Raw genomic sequence first — 18993 nt, 5'->3', positions numbered from 1 at the left:
ATTTTGTCAAAATTTGATTTCTATACAAAATTTTGTCAAAATTTTAGATCTATAGAAAATTTTGTCAAAAGTTTATTTCTAAAGAAAATTTTGTCAAAATTCGATTCCCATAGAAAATTTTGTCAACATTTGATTTCTATAGAAAATTTTGTCAAAATTTGATTTCTATACAAAATTTTGTCAAACTTTTATGTCTAGAAATGTTGTCAAAAGTTTATTTCTATAGAAAATTTTATCATAATTTGATTTCTATAGAAAATTTTGTCAAAATTTTATATCTATAGAAAATTTTGTCAAAATTTTATTTCTGTAGAAAATTTTGACAAAATTTTATTTCTGTAGAAAATTTTTACAAAATTTTATTTCTATAGAAAATTTTGTCAAAAGTTTATTTCTGTAGAAAATTTTATATCTATAGAAAATTTTGTCAAAATTTTATTTCTATAGAAAATTTTGTCAAAATTTTATTTCTATCGAAAATTTTGTCAAAATATTATTTCTATAGAAAATTTTGTCAAAATTTTATTTCTATAGAAAATTTTGTCAAAAGTTTATTTCTATAGAAAATTTTGTCAAAAATTTATATTTATAGAAAATTTTGTCAAAAGTTTATTTCTGTAGAAAATTTTGTCAAAATTTTATATCTATAGAAAATTTTGTCAAAATTTAATTTCTATAACAAATTTTGTCAAAATTTTATTTCTGTAGAAAATTTTCTCGAAATTTTATTTCTATAGAAAATTTTGTCAAAATTTGATTTCTATAGAAAATTTTGTCAAAAGTTTATTTCTATAGAAAGTTTTGTCAAAATTTGATTTCTATAGAAAATTTTGACAAAATTTGATTTCTATAGAAAATTTTGTCAAAATTTTAGATCTATAGAAAATTTTGTCAAAATTCGATTTCTATAGAAAATTTTGTCACAATTGTATTTCTATACAAAATTTTGTCAAAATTTTAGATCTATAGAAAATTTTGTCAAAAGTTTATTTCTATAGAAAATTATATCAAAATTTGATTTCTATAGAAAATTTTGTCAAAATTTTATATCTATAGAAAATTTTGCAAAATTTTATTCTGTAGAAAATTTTCTCGAAATTTTATTTCTATAGAAAATTATGTCCAAATTTTATTTCTATAGAAAATTTTGTCAAAAGTTTATTTCTATAGAAAATTTTATCAAAATTTGATTTCTATAGAAAATTTTGTCAAAATTTTATATCTATAGAAAATTTTGTCAAAATTTGATTTCTATAAAATTTTTTTTCAAAATTTTATTTCTATAAAAAAATTTGTCAGAATTTTATATCTATAGAAATTTTTTTCAATAGTTTATTTCTATAGAAAATTTTATTTTTATTTATCAATAAATGTCAAAAGTTTTTTAAGCTTGGAAAGCAAAAAAAATCGAATAAAAAAAAAAACAAAAAACACAAGATCGTTATTTATCGACAGAAAATTGATGAAGTACCATGAATTCTACCAATCTACCTAACAGTAGAATTCTACCAACTATTGCAACCGTGATGACAATACTACTACTAATCGGATATACAACTAAAAAAATTAAAATTGAGAAGTTAACAAAGAAAATTTTATTTTTGTTTTAAATTAAGGAGCTCATGACAATAATCTTCCAATGGATTTTTTGTTGAAATTTTGTGAAAAGTACTTTTTTGCTCAAAAAATACCTTTTTTGTACTTTCTTAAAAATTATATTTTTCATACCTGCTGCATGCTGTTTCAGGTATGGCAGATGTTCTAAGAAATATGTATTCTGTGTCATCCTTTGTGGAAATTGCTGCAAATCGGGTCGCCTAATTTTAGATCTTTGTTTTTATTATTTATTTGGTGAACATATTAGGTGGTTAACAAAAGTATTTTCCAAACTCTAAGACCCACCTTAGTTTTCCTCTCACCCCATATTAGGATAATAACTGTAAGTTATTCAAGATTTTAAAATTATGTCTAATGAAAAATTTACATTTTAAAAATGCGATATTTTTAGGCATCTCTTATGCGGAGGCGAAATGAAAATAATATTAACATTAATTCCTTTTTATATAAAATTCTTGGCAATAAACTGGTGACACGTTCCGTTACGTTATATGCTACAATGAATTCTTTAATAGCATTCTCAATTTTGTTTTCAATTCAATTTTCCATGAATTCATAAAATAAGTACAAAAAAAAAAAAAAAAACAACAACAACAAAATCCAATGCGATTCATTTGACCAGCATTGAACATTTCTCCTCAAAAAAAAAAAAACAAGCGCAAGCAAGCAAGCTCAAATTATGTTTATTTTCCCTTGGCCATAAGGCAAGATCTGATATAAAATTATCCTATCAATTGAAAACCATAAAAGGACACAACAAGTCATTAACATTCGTTGCCATAAACAGCATTCCCACGTACCACAACATTACCAGAAAATTCGCTAAAGGACAATAAAATTATCCATGGACAAAAGAACTGATGAAGGAAGATCTCAGCTATGGGTATTGAGGAGTTGGTAAAATTCACAACAAATCTAAATAATTTCAGGGATTCGTTTTTCGTTTCTGTTTTCATTTTATTCCATCATTGAATGATAATCAAAGAATAAACAAAATGCATTCATTGAAATAGATTAGAAACGTGAGTGCAGTGGAGTGTATGAACATGAAAGAAGGACATTGCTAAAAGAATATTGCAAATGGAAAACAATTCTGTAGATACGAAATGTCTTAAATGCAAGCACCACCATTATCTACAAATCTTTGGATATTCGCCACTGACAAGAGATACTTAAATGGGGGAATTTTTAAAGCAGGAAATTAACGTATAACAAGTATATACGGCCGTAAGTTCGGCAAGGCCGAATCTTATATACCCTCCACCATGGAACTTCTACGAAAGACTGTCATCCACAATCGAAATACTTGGGTTGTGGTATCTTAAAACTTCTTAACATCGTTTTCTAAATTGTGAGTTAGTCCATACGTGGTATATATTAGACAAAAAAGTTATGTATAGTTAAGTTTACAAATAATTACGAATCGATATGGACTTTTTGCACGGTACGTAGAGAGCCAGAATTGAAATATGGGGGTCCCTTATATGGGGGCTATATACAATTATGAATTTGATATGGACCAATTTTTGTGTGATTGGAAATCGATTTATCTGAGGGATATATATATATAATTATAGGCCGATATGGATCTAGTTAGGCATGGTTGTTAACGACCATATACTAGCACAATGTACCAAATTTCAACTCACTCGGATAAAATTTGCTCCTCCAAGAGGCTCCAAAACCAAATCTCGGGATCGGTTTATATGGGGTATATATGATTATGGACTGATATGGACCCCTTTTGGCATGGTTGTTAAATATCATATACGATCACCACGTACCAAATTTCAAGCAGATCGGATGAATTTTGCTTCTCCAAAAGACACCGGAGGTCAAATCGGGGGATCGGTTTATATGGGAGCTATATATAATTATGGGCTGATAGGAACCAATTCCTGCATGGTTGTTGGATACCATATACTAACATCACGTACCACATTTCAACCGAATGGGAAGAATTCCAAGGGGCTCTGGAGGTCAAATCTGGGGATCGGTTTATATGGGGCCTATATATAATTATGGACCGATTTCGACCAATTTTTGCATGGGAGTTTGATGCCATATATTAACACCACGTACAAAATTTCAACTGAATCAGATGAATTTTGGTCTTCCAAGAGGCTCCGGGGGTCAAATCTGGTGATCGGTTTATATGGGGGCTATATATAATTATGGACCGATGTGGACCAATTTTTGCATGGTTGTTAGAGACCATATACTAACACCATGTACCAAATTTCAGCCGGATCGGATAAAATTTGCTTCTCTTAGAGGCTCCGCAAGCCAAATCGGTGGATCGGTTTATATGGGGGCTATATATAATTATGGACCGATGTGGACCAATTTTTGTATGGTTGTTAGAGACCATATACTAACACCATGTACCAAATTTCAGCCGGATCGGATGAAATTTGCTTCTCTTAGAGGCCTCGCCAGCCAAATTTGGGGGTCCGTTTATATGGGGTCCGTTTATATGGGAGCCACCGTGGTGCAATGGTTAGCATGCCCGCCTTGCATTCACAAGGTCGTGGGTTCGATTCCTGCTTCGACCGAACACCAAAAAGTTTTTCAGCGGTGGATTATCCCACCTCAGTAATGCTGGTGACATTTCTGAGGGTTTCAAAGCTTCTCTAAGTGGTTTCACTGCAATGTGAAACGCCGTTCGGACTCGGCTATAAAAAGAAGGTCCCTTGTCATTGAGCTTAACATGGAATCGGGCAGCACTCAGTGATAAGAGAGAAGTTCACCAATGTGGTATCACAATGGACTGAATAGTCTAAGTGAGCTTGATACATCGGGCTGCCACCTAACCTAACCTAACCTATATGGGGGCTATACGTAAAAGTGGACCGATATGGCCCATTTACAATACCATCCGACCTACATCAATAACAACTACTTGTGCAAAGTTTCAAGTCGATAGCTTGTTTCGTTCGGAAGTTAGCGTGATTTCAACAGATGGACGGACGGACATGCTCAGATCGACTCAGAATTTCACCACGACCCAGAATATATATACGTTATGGGGTCTTAGAGCAATATTTCGATGTGTTACAAACGGAATGACAAAGTTAATATACCCCCATCCTATGGTGGAGGGTATAAAAAGACAATAAAATAGAATGCTCAAATCAATGGAGAGGCAGGCAACTATGGTTTCTACGAGGTGAAATCCGTGCAAGGAAATGACTTGCGAAATTTACTATGAAAAAATATGAAAAATATTCAAGGGAAACATTTTATTACATATAGCAATGCGGTTCCTCGTCCAAATTAATTAATTTACATATTATTATTACATTATTTTAATACGTGCTTATTGGACATGAAGATTAAGGAATTGATTGATTATGAATCCATTGAAAAGAAAACGCCAGATACCAAACTCACAAGCCTTTACTAGAAAATATGGCGGGGTGAGATTATTCAATTTGGGTCGTATATGTTAATTTCCTAAGGAAATTATATACGAGAATTACTCCTCGCAAATTGAACCATTTTTAAAGTAACAATTCAAGTAAAAACCTCTTTAAAATAAAGTGTTGAAAAACATCTCTTATTTTTGAACTCGTTTTTTTGCTTTGAAGAATTTTTTAGAATTATTAAAGCCACGTTAACCTTAGTCAAACAGAATTTTCTTTCATGTAGATTTACCAAGTTTTAAATCAGGTTTCTTAATTTTGAGCACAAAACGACTTCATTGAAAAGTTTATCGATTTATTGTCAGAGAAATGCGTCTTCTATGCTAAACAAAATTCGTATTTGTATTTAAGGAACATGAAATCTTTGGCCTCACGACAATAGTTTTTTCAATAAAGGCAGCATGAAAATGGGCCCACAGTCCAAATGAAACAGGGCCTCAAATGTAGGGCAACACTTCATAATGAATATGAGCCCCAACCAAATGTAAGGGAAGCATGAAAATTGACCCCAAAATAAAACGAGCGCTCATTTTTCTCTTTTGATTTAAAAAAAACACCCGGAAGTTACCCCTAACTGATGGAAAAAATATGAAGTTTTAAGAAAAAACAAGTAAGGAAAGTCTAAAGTCGGGCGGGGATGACTATATTATACCCTGCATCACTTTGTAGATCTAAATTTTTGATACCATAACACATCCGTCAAATGTGTTGGGTGCTATATATAAAGGTTTGTATTTAAATATCACTCGATCTGGACAGAATTTGATAGACTTATACCAAATCTATAGACTCAAAATTTAAATCGGCTAATGCACTACGGTGGAACACAATGTTAGTAAAAAGATATGGGAGACATTTAAATCTAAAGCAATTTTAAGGAAACTTCGCAAAAGTTTATTTATGATTTATCGCTCGATATATATGTATTAGAAGTTTAAAGTCACTTTTAAAACTTTTCGACTACACTGAAAAAAAAAGCATACCCGGTTCCAAAGATTTTGTATTTACTTTAAAAAAATTGGTATTGATTCCGAGACAAAGAAGCGGAGAATACAAGTAAGGATACTTTTAAGACAAAATTCTCTTTTAAAATCGGGTTGTGTGTACTTGCTTCTAGGAAGCAAATTTTATTTTTTCGATTTTTCAGCTTTTTTTCTTCATATGCTATCAAAGTCCTTTAAAAACAAGTTAACGACGACTTTATTTTCCAAATTAAGACTCGACTTCTAGTAGAAATTATGCTGTGTTTCAAGTAAAAAACGTCTTTAAAATAAAGTGTTGAAAAACATGTCCTATATTTGAAGGATTTTTTGCTTTGTAGTCATGATGAAAAAAGACAACAAATTTAAAGACAAAATCATTAAATTTAAAGATTTTTTCTAAATTATTAAAGTCAAGTTGACCTTAGCCCAAACATTTTTTCTTTCATGTTATGATAACCATTTTTAAATCAAATCACTTCATTATAAGGACAATACGACTTCATTGAAAAGTTTATCCACCTTTGGTCAAGAAAAAAAAAACTTTATGCTAAAGAAATGCGTCTTCTATGCTAAGCAAAATTTGCATTCGTATTTTAAAGACATGAAATCTTTGACCTCACGGCAATATTTTTTTCAGTGTAGGCTGTAGCGATTTTACAAGGAAAATGTTGGTACTTTGACCATTTTTCTCGAAATCAGAAAAACATATATATGGAAGCTATATCTGAATCTGAACCGATTTCAACCAAATTTTGCACGCATGGCTACAATGCTAATTCTACTCCCTGTGCAAAATTTCGGAGTAAAAGATTGGCCACTGTGGTCATATGAGTGTAAATCGGGCGAAAGCTATATATATGGGAGCTATACCTAATTCTGAAACGATTTCAATAAAATTTGGCACACTTGACTATAGTACTAATTGCTCTTCAAGTGCAAAATTTTAAGCAAACTAGGGTAAAACTCTACACTGTTAGAAAAATATGTTTTTCAGATGTTCCGATATAAACAAAATGTGTTTCGGGCACAATTTTAAAACACAATATATTTAAGTGCAAATAACTAATGTTCCTAAACTAACACTAAATGTTTGGGACATCTATGCTAATATGTTAGAATATACTATGTTTGGGGCATGAATGGTTCATAAAAATCATAAATTTACAAATTTCGACTAAACATACATATGTTGTGATATTTTATTCAAAGCGACAGAGAGAGAGTATAGAGAAAGAAATAGAGATGGAAACCGGGAGAGTTGACGAAAGATATCAACATAACACAGCGAAAGAATCAAAAGAGAACAATTTCTGTGAAACCGCTTGTATGTTGTTTCGGAAAACTGTTTTATGATAAGGCCAAAAATTTGATATGCTTAAGTCTAAATATTATTTAATTTGAATAAAGAGAATAGACATTCGGAACCAAGAGAATTGACATTTGAAAAACAAGCAGCATATGTTTTCGCCTTGAGAGCAGCATTTTATGTATGTGTGGACATGTGTTTTGTTTATCATTTTGGCATTATGGGCACAATTTTTTTCTTGGTTCGTTAAAAAAAATCAGGGCTCTTCATAAAAATAACGAAAGGGCACTATACTCTTTTTAGAGTTGGACAGTAAAATGAAATAAGGAGGAAATAGTGAAAAAATACACAGTAAAATGTATAAAAACAAAGTTTAGTTCCTCTTTATTAATAAGTAGTCCACGAGGAGTTGACGGACACCTTCAAATATAAAAGCGGTCATTAAGTTCGAGTTTTGCAGCTAAAACAATTTAAAAAGTTTATTTTCTTTAAAATGAATTATTAAAGAAAAATAAAAGACATTTTAGAGCGATGGTGTTAAATGCTAGTAAAAAACTGTTCACGCCTAAATAAATTTATGTTTATATTATAAAATTATTTATCTATGTTTATACTCGACTCCACGTTCTTCTTTTGTTAGAGTTTTTGAATTCCTTCCAATTTTTAAAGTTTTGTACCAAAAACAGTTTTTTGTTACAAAATTGTTATTTTTGCAAAAAAAAAATAGTATTTTATCCAAAAATCAGCCAATTTCGTTTATATCAAGCACTGTTACTGACTATAAATCTTTAATAACCCACATTTCGAAGTTTCATTATAAAACTTTAATATAGTATAAATATAAATGTGTAAATTAAAAACAAAAAAAAGTGTTCGGTCGGATTGAACCCACGACCCTTTGCATGCAAGGCAGAAATGCTAACCACTGCTCCATGTGGCAAACAAATGTATGTTTCTGTTAAATAATGTTATGTTTGCATGGGCTCGTGGGCGCTGCAAACTATGCTATATAAATGTAACTTATAACGATAATTATCTACTGTTAACTATAACAGCTACGTAGCCCAGTGGATAGTGTGTTGGCTTACAAACTGTATGGTCCTCGGTTCGATTCTCCGTGCAGGCGAAAGGTAAAATTTAAAAAATATATAAAAGTGAATAATTTCTTCAACATTATTCGTATTACAGAAAAAGGTGCCAAGAACTAAAATATTTCGTGGAAGTGAAAATTACGAGTATGTTAGGCAATGAACACAATCGTCTTTGGGAAAAATTCTTCCAAGCATATAATTGGGCTCAAAATGCTTCCAAACATATAATATGTTCACATAAAACAAACATATTAATGTTTCGGCAGTATACAATAATATATGTGCTTCCTGCAAAATATGTTTGGAACATATGTTAAAGAAGCGATTTTTTTTGAGGGTGTAGCTTCTGGCGAAATATATATATATGAGAGCTATATCTAAATCTGAACTGATTTCAACCAAATTTGGCACGCGTAGCTACAATGCCAATTCTACTCCCTGTGCAAAATTTCAACTAAATCGGAGTAAAACATTGGCCTCTGTGGTCATATGAGTGTAAATCGGGCGAAAGCTATATATGGGAGCTATATCTAAATCTGAACCGATTTCAACCTAATTTGGCACGCATAGCTAAAACGCTAATTCTACTCCCTGTGCACAATTTCTACTAAATCTGAGTTACAAATTGGCCTCTGTGGTCATGTGAATGTAAATCGGGCGAAAGCTATATATGGGAGCTATATCTAAATCTGAACCGATTTCAATAAAATTTGGCACACTTGACTATAGTACTAATTGTTCTTCTTGTGCAAAATTTTAAGCAAATTAGGGTAAAACTCAGGCTTCTGGGGCCATATTAGTCCATATCGGGCGAAATATATATATGGGAGATATATCAAAATCTGAACCGATTTCTTCCAAAATCAATAGGGTTCTATTCTGAGCCAAAACACATACTTGTGCCAAATTTGAAGTCGATTGGACTAAAACTGCGACCTAGACTTTGATTACAAAAATGTGTTCACGGACAGACGGACATGGCTATATCGACTCAGGAGCCCTTCCTGAGCATTTTTGCCAAAGACACCATGTGTCTATCTCGTCTCCTTCTGGGTGTTGCAAACATATTCACTAACTTATAATACCCTGTTCCACAGTGTGGAGCAGGGTATAATAAATAACAAAAATCAACGGCACAAAATCGTGACCATATTTCAAATGCAGTAGCTCAATTACGAGTATTTGAAAGAAATTTCCTTTGCTTTAGTCTACATTGAACTTATCTGTACAGTCAATTAAGTTTATATCTACCTTTAATTCATAAAATTTTTTAGGCATACTGGCATTGAAAATGTATTTCTGACAGAATCACGAAATAAACTGATCCTATCATTTTTTTACCCACCACCAGAGAATGGTGATGGGGGTATAATAAGTTTGTCATTCCGTTTGTAACGCATCGTAATATCGATTTCTGACTATATAAAGTATATATATATATATATATATATATATATATATATATATATATATATATATATATATATATATATATATATATATATATATATATATATATATATATATATATATATATATATATATATATATATATATATATATATATATATATATATATATATATATATATATATGGAGCCACCGTGGTGCAATGGTTAGCATGCCCGCCTTGCATACACAAGGTCGTGGGTTCGAATCCTGCTACGACCGAACACCAAAAAGTTTTTCAGCGGTGGATTATCCCACCTCAGTAATGCTGGTGACATTTCTGAGGGTTTCAAAGCTTCTCTAAGTGGTTTCACTAGAATGTGGAACGCCGTTCGGACTCGGCTATAAAAAGGAGGTCCCTTGTCATTGAGTTTAACATGGAATCGGGCAGCACTCAGTGATAAGAGAGAAGTTCACCACTGTGGTATCACAATGGACTGAATAGTCTTAGTGAGCCTGATACATCGGGCTGCCACATAACCTAACCTAACCTATATATATATATATATATATATATATGTATATATATATATTCTTGATCAGGGAGAAATTCTAAGACGATATAACCATGTCTGTCTGTCTGTTGTAATCACGCTACAGCTTTCAATAATGGAAATATCGTCCTGCAATTTGGCACAGATTCGTTTTTTATTTGCAGGCAAGTCAAGTTCGAAGATGGGCTATATCGGTCCAGGTTTTAGATTAGGTTAGGCTAGGTGACAGCCCGATGTATCAAGCTCACTTAGACTATTCAGTCCATTGTGATACCACAGTGGTGAACTTCTCACTTAACACTGAGTGCTGCCCGATTCCATGTTAAGCTCAATGACAAGCGAACTACATTTTATAGCCGAGTCCAAACGGCGTTCCATATTGCAGTGAAACCACTTAGTGAAGCTTTGACACCTTCAGAAATGTCACCAGCATACTGAGGTGGGATAATAACCGTTGAAAAACTTTTTCAAACAGGAATCGAACCCACGACCTTGTGTTTGCAAGGCGGGCATGCTAACCATTGCACCACGGTGGCTCCCAGGTCCAGGTTTTGATATAGCCCCCATATAAACCGATCCCTCGATTTGGGGTCTTTGGCCTCTAGAAACCGTATTTTCTATCCGATATACCTGAAGTTGGATATCTAGAAGTATTAGAGGACTATAAATAGGTGTGCCGAAAATGTTGTCTATCGGTCCATGGTTTGGTATAGCCCCCATATAGATCGATTTCCCGATTTTACTCCTTGGGCTTCTAGAAACCGTATTTTCAATCCGATTTTCCTGAAATTTAAAATGCAGAAGTATTTTAGGACCACAAGTAGGTGTATCGAAAATGGGGCGTATAGGTCCATGTTATGCATATAGACCGATCTCCCGATTTTACTTCTCGAGCTTTTAGAAACAATATTATCAATGCGATTTACCTGAAATTTGAAATCTTGAGGTATTTTAGTACCAACAAGTATATACGGCCGTAAGTTCGACCAGGCCGAAGCTTATGTACCCTCCATCATGGATTGCGTAGAAACTTCATCTAAACACTGCCATCCACAATCGAATTACTTAAGTTGCGGTAACGCTTGCCGATGGCAAGGTATCTTAAAACCTCCTAACACCATCTTCTAAATTGTATGTAAGTCCATACGTGGTATATATTAAATCAAAAAAGATCGATCCAATACGTATATAATTCAGTTTGACAAAGTAGACATAAAATTTTGACAAAATTTTCTACAGAAATAAAATTTTAACAAAATTTTCTATAGAAATAAAATTTTCACAAAATTTTCTATAGAAACAAAAATGTTGACAAAATTTTCTATAGAAAGAAAATTTTGACAAAAATTTCTACAGAAATAAAATTTTAACAAAATTTTCTATAGAAATAAAATCTTGGTAGATTATTTTTGGCTCGAGTGGCAACCATGGTTATGAACCGAATAAAATTTGAACAAAATTTTCTATAGAAATAAAATTTTGACAATGATGAAAATTTTATTATGAACCGAATACAATTTTAACAAATTTTCTCTAGAAATAAAATTTTGACAAAATTTTCTATAGAAATAAAATTTTGGTAGATTATTTTTGGCTCTAGTGGCAACCATGATTATGAACCGAAATGGACCAATTTTTGTGTGATTCTACCAATTTTGGTATTTTTGTTAGCGACCATATACTAACACCACGTTCCTAATTTGAACCGGATCGGATGCATTTTACTCCTCCAAGAGCCTCCGGAGGTCAAACCTGGAGAATGTTTTATATGGGGGCTATATATAATTATGGACCGATATAGACCAATTCTGGCACGGTTGTTAAGGATCATATACTAACACCATGTTCCAAATTACAACCGGATTGGATGAAATTTGCTTCTCTTGGAGACTTCGCAAGCCAAATCTGGGGATCGGTTTATATGGGTTCTATATATAATTATGGACCGATGTGGACCAATTTTTGCATGATTGTTAGAGACCATATACCAACACCATGTACCAAATTTCAGCCGGATCGGATGCAATTTGTTCCTCTTTGAGGCTTCGCAAGCCAAATCGGGAGATCGGTTTATATGGGGTCTATATATAATTATGGACCGATGTGGACCAATTTTTGCATGGTTGTTAGAGACCAGATACCAAAATCATGTACCAAATTTCAGCCGAATCGGATGAAATTTGCTTCTCTTTGAGGCTCTGCAAGCCAAATCTGGGGATCGGTTTATATGGGGGCTATATATAATTATGGACCGATGTGGACCAATTTTTGCATGGTTGTTAGAGACCATATACCAACACCACGTACCAAATTTCAGCCGGGTCGGATGAAATATGCTTCTCTTAGAGGCTCCTCAAGCCAAATCTGGGGATCGGTTTATATGGGGGCTATATATAATTATTGACCGATGTGAACCAATTTTTGCGTGGTTGTTAGAGACCATATACCAACACCATGTACCAAATTTCAGCCGGATCGGATGAGATTTGCTTCTCTTTTAGGCTCCGCAAGCCAAATCTGGGGATCGGTTTATATGGGGGCTATATATAATTATGGACCGATATGGACCAATTTCTGCATGGTTGTTAGAAACCATATACCAACACCATATACCAAATTTCAGCCGGATCGGATGAAATATGCTTCTGTTAGAGGCTCCACAAGCCAAATCTGAGGGTTCCTTTATATGGGGGCTATACGTAAAAGTGGACCGATATGGCCCATTTTCAATACCATCCGACCTACATCGATAACAACTAGTTGTGCCAAGTTTCAAGTCGATAGCTTGTTTCGTTCGGAAGTTAGCGTGATTTCAACAGACGGACGGACGGACATGCTTAGATCGACTCAGAATATCACCACGACCCAGAATATATATACTTTATGGGGTCTTAGAGCAATATTTCGATGTGTTACAAACGGAATGACAAAGTTAATATACCCCCATCCTATGATGGAGGGTATAAAAATAGGTGTATCGAAAATGGGGCGTATAGGTCCATGTTATGCTATAGCCCCCATATAGACCGATCTCCCGATTTTACTTCTATCCGATTTGCCTGAATTTGGAATTCTAGGCTCACAAATAGTATTTTAGGCTCACAAATAGTTGTGCCGAAATTGGTGCCTATCGGTCCATGTTTTGGTATAACCGCCATATAGACCGATCTCCCGATTTTATTCCTTGGGCTTCTAGAAACCGTATTTTCAATCCGATTTGCCTGAAATTTTAAATCTAGAGGTATTTTGCGACCACAAATTTATTTGCCGAAAATATGTTTGAAATCTAGAGGTATTTTAAGACCACAAATTTGTTTGTCGAAAATATATTGTATATTGGTATAAATTTTTATATATCCCCCTTATAAACCCGCCCTCCGATTTGGCGTCCAGATTCTGTAGGTTTTTCAGAACCACAATTAGGTATGCTGAATTTGGTGTGCATCGGTGTATGTTTTTTGCATATCACCCATATAGACTGATAAGCCAATGTTGTTATCAAATTCGCCTAAAATTTTTCCAGATTTTATTTCTTCTAATCATTTGACTAATTGGAGTAAAAATCTACAGATTTTGGATTTCAAGTCAAGGCGTTAGTTCATAATTTTCATGCACACCTACACGAGATTTTTGTGATTTCGCTAAAACTCAAACAAAAATGGTCTTCATAGGTAGAATCTTTAAATTTATCTTCGGGAAACGTACTGGTTGAACTGGACAGCTTAGGAGAATATCAGTAATCAAACCTCCCTAAATGTCTATATGTTATATTATCAACCCGCTACAACGAAGAATTTTCAATGGAAACTATTATATTTCATTCATGGTGGTGGATATTTAAGATTCGGGCCGGACGAACATACTTTTATATATACTTGTTTTAATTAAAACGGCCTCAATCACGAAAACTATAGTATCAGTCACAGAAATAATTAGAAATAAAAATTAAAATTGATAAAAAAAAATAAATTATTTTCTTCTAATTTATCCACTGTCAAAAAAAAAGAATGTGAAGCAAAAGGAAAATTCTCCAGTTGAAAGAAAAGAAATTACAAATTGAATTGAACTCAATGATATCTAGAGAATGCAATCAAAAGCTATAGCGATTGAATCCACTTAAAAAAGCTGCTATAAAAATTACAAAAAAAAAAAAACGGAAATAAAAGCACCAAGCAATAAGGCAAGCAAGGAAAATTTACAAACAAAACAAAAAAATCACGAGAGACGTTAATGGAAAACAACAAAGAAGAAATTTGGAAGAAGAACAAGAACACGGATGTAAAAAATCTTTACCCGAACTTGTATCCGGGCGATCTCTTAAATTTTGTAGTTCACGCAATGCTTTAAGTTCATCTAAAGTTTAATTGTTTTTTATATATATTTTTTTCGTAATGTGCATGTGTAGGAAAGAGGGTATGAATATTGGTATTCCAATTTATATTGGCAGCATTAATGTTGGATTTGTTTTTCATGTTTTATTTTATTTTATTTTTTTTTTTTTTTTGATGGTGGTAACGGAAACAGAGTGAAGAGAAAACAAATGGGATATACGCTAATGTTAGCTCATATACAAAATGTGGTTTATAGTTATTTAATTTAAAAAAGTTAAATAGAAACAAAATTTGGTAAATTTTGGTTTATACACAGAAAGAAAATGTCATTAAAATTGAGCCAATTTATTGAAACTACACTGAAAAAAGAGTGAACCCACCAGGAAGAAAACTTTTGGTTAATTTTAGAAAATTTTAACTAAACCGTATTACAAACGCTGGCATCACGCCGATATCACAAAAATAAGTAAATATTATTCAACAAATTCAAGAAAATTTACTAGACATAATTAATTTTTTCCACTTGTTAAAGAAAATTTTGTAGTTTGAAGGAAAAAATTGGAGTTCAAAATTGCAAGAATGTCTTTAGTGACATACGAAGTTCATGATGGCCGCGTTATTGGTAAAATTTACAAGTTTTAAGAAATTCTGAACTATTTTGTGAGAAGTACGAAATTAGTAAATCTTTGTACTTCATTTGTGTATATTGTTTCCCTGTTTTTTTAGCTCATTTAATTAACGTACGCAAAAAAATATTAGAGTAATGGAAGCTTTCTCCAAACAAAATAATTCCATTAACTAAAATAATGTTAATTTGGCTTTAGTGAAATAGAGAGTTCACTTTTTTTTTTGAGTGTATGAAAATGTTCACTAATATTATGAAATTTTGCGATAAAGATTAACTATTACATTTTCGAAGAGCTTCATAGTAATAATGTAATTGATTAATTGGCTCAATTTAAAAATCAGTGTAGCTTCTTAGTAAAAATAAAAAGTCAAATGCATATGGTGCTTTTATTGATATTGAAATTTTGAAAGTAATAAAATTAAATGTATAATAAGTAAGTAAAGTAGAAAGTCGGGCGGGACCGACTATATAATATCCTAAACCACCCCTACTGAATTAGTAAACATAAGCATTATTTGGGTATCATTGAAATAGGGTTGGGAGATAAAGCGCATTTATATACTTGAGAACATAAGAGGTACATGTTCAAGCTCCCATAGCTTTATCACAATCTGAATAGAAATGTCTGATATTAGGATCAACTATAGTTGATTCTGCACCTACAGGGATAGTATGTCACTAATATTGAGTTCATTATTAAACAAGTAAGGAAAGTCTAAAGTCGGTCGGGGCCGACTATATTATACCATGCACCACTTTATAGATCCACATTTTCGATAGCATATCAAATCCGTCCAATAGGTTGGGTGCTATATATAAAGATTTATGTTCCATATACATATATATAAATCTGACCAGATTTGGAAAAAATTATTAGAGTTCTATAAAATCTATAGACTTTACATTTAAGTCAGCTAATGCCCTGGGGTGGAATACAATGCCAGTAAAAAATAGGGGAAACATTTAAATCTGAACCAATTATGAGGCAACTTCGCAAAAGTGTATTTATGGTTTATCGGTCGATAGATATATATTAGAAGTGTAGGCAAATTGGAATCATTTTTACAAGTTTTCTACTTAGCAGTAGCGATTTTAGAAGGAAAATGTGGATATTTTGGCCATTTTTGACCAAATCGGAAAAACATATGTTATATATGGATGCTATATCTAAATATGAACCGATTTAAGCCAAATTTGACATGTATAATTACTATTGTAATTCTACTTTCTGTGCAAAAATTTCACGTAAATCGGACTTCAACTTTGACCTCTGTGGTCATATAACGGAAAATCGGGCGAAAGATATATATGGGACCTATATCTAAATTTGAACTGATTTCAACCAAAATTGGCATGCATATCCAAAATCCTACTCCTTGTACAAGGTTTCAAGTAAATCGGAGTAAAACTTTGGACTCTTTGGTGATATGATACGTAAATCAGAGTACAACTTCAAGATAATTAGGTTAAAACTCTGGCTTCTGGGGCCATATAAGTGCATATCGGGCGAAAGATATATATGGAAGCTATAACTAAATCTGAACCGATTTAAATAAAATTTGGCACACTTGTCTACAGTACTATTTGTTCTCCTTGGGCAACATTTCAAGCAAATTAGGGTCTAACTCTGGCTTCTGGGGCCATTTAAGTGCATATTGGGGGAAAGATATATATGGGAGCTATATCGAAATCTGGACCGATTTCTTCCAAAATCAATAAGGTTCTCTTCTGACCCAAAACAGAAGTTTGTGCCTAATTTAAAGTCGATTGGACTAAAAATACGACCTGGACTTTGATCACAAAAATGTGTTCACAGACATACGGACATGGCTATATTGACTCAGGGCTCCACCCTGAGTAATATTTCCTAAGACACGATATGTCTATCTCGTCTCCTTCTGGGTGTTGCAAACATATGCACTAACTTATAATATAATTCCGCAGTGTGGCGCGGGGTATAAAAAGATGTATATACACAGTCTCACATAAGTTTATATACCCTTGAGGTTTTTACCTTATAACTAAACATCTTTCTTGTTGTTATTTATAATCCAGACTAAAAAAATCTTCTTGAAAATTGACAAATACTTTGTTTTTCAAATTAATTTACAAAGTCTAAAGCATATATATGCATATTTTATTATATTTTATTAATTAAAGAAAATACAATTTCTTAAACCGTATGTAAACTTGTGTAAGACTGTGTATATGGGAGCTATAACTAAATCTGAAACGATTTGGATGATATTTTGCAGGTTTGGTTACTACCACAGAAAGTTACCTTGTGCTAAACTTGAATAATATCGGTTAATACATAAGAATATTAATGCCAAATTTTCGGGCGATGCATAATATGGGAGCTATATCTAAATCTGAACCGATTTCCATGATTTTTTGCACATAATTGCGGCCGGAATCCTGCTAGCAACAAATACATGGACAGACGGACGGACACCAAGGGTTAAACCGACTCAGGAGGTAATTCTGAGTCGATCGGTTTATATTTTATGGGGTCTAACATCAATATTTCTGGTAGGCATATTTTTTTGGCAGATCAATGTTATAATACCCTGGCCGCTATGAGGTTTAGGGTATAACTATATGTTCAACAAGTATATACGGCCGTAAGTTCGGCCAGGCCGAAGCTTATGTACCCTCCACCATGGATTGCGTAGAAACTTCTACTGAAGCCGATGGCAAGGTATCTTAAAACTTCCTAACACCCTAATATATACCACATAGTCCATACGTGGTATATATTAAACTAAAAAAGGCCGATTAAATATGTACATAATTAAGTTTAAAGTTTCTATAGAAATAAAATTTTTACAAAATAAAATTTTGACAACATTTTCTATAGAAGTAAAATTTTGAAAAATTTTTTTTATGGAAATAAAATTTGGAAAAAATTTTCTATAGAAATAAAATTTTGACAAAACTTTCTATAGAAATAACATTTTGACAATGTTTTCTATAAAAATAAAATTTTGGTAGATTATTTTTGGCTCGAGTGGCAACCATGACTATGAACCGATATGGACCAATTTTTGTGTGATTGGGGATCGGCTATATATAACTATAGACCGATATAGACCAATTTGGCATGGTTATTAGCGGCCTTATACTAACACCACGTTGCAAGTTTCAACCGGATCGGATGAATTTTGCTCCTCCAAGAGGCTCCGGAGATCAAATCTGGGGAACGGTTTATATGGGGGCTATATATAATTATGGACCGATATGGACCAATTCTTGCATGGTTGTTAGAGAACATATACTAACACCATGTACCAAATTTCAGCCGGATCGGATGAAATTTGCTTCTCTGAGAGCAATCGCAAGCCAAATTTGCGGGTCCGTTTATATGGGGGCTATACGTAAAAGTAAACCGATATGGACCAATTTTTTCATGGTTGTTAGAGACCATAAACTAACATCATGTACCGAATTTCAGCCGGATCGGATGAAATTTGCTTCTCTTAGAGCAATCGCAAGCTAAATTTGGGGGTCCGTTTATATGGGGGCAATACGTAAAAGTGGACCGATATGGCCCATTTGCAATACCATCCAACCTACATCAAAAACAACTACTTGTGCCAAGTTTCAAGTCGATAGCTTGTTTCGTTCGGAAGTTAGCGTGATTTCAACAGATCGACGGACGGACGGACA

The 18993-nt window shown here is 32.9% G+C and overlaps 1 protein-coding gene across 6 annotated transcripts in view; it reads right to left on the bottom strand.

Moving 5' to 3' along the window:
- Mp (collagen XV/XVIII-type protein multiplexin) overlaps nucleotides 1-18993 on the bottom strand; it is a 1363033-nt gene that overhangs the window by 333605 nt on the left and 1010435 nt on the right. The gene's annotated exons all lie outside the window — the stretch shown is intronic.

Source organism: Haematobia irritans, chromosome 4 (genome assembly GCF_050003625.1).
Source record: "Haematobia irritans isolate KBUSLIRL chromosome 4, ASM5000362v1, whole genome shotgun sequence".
Classification (NCBI taxonomy): Eukaryota; Metazoa; Arthropoda; class Insecta; order Diptera; family Muscidae; genus Haematobia; species Haematobia irritans.
Note: the sequence above shows the minus strand (reverse complement) of the source record. Positions and strands in the feature narration are given on the sequence as shown.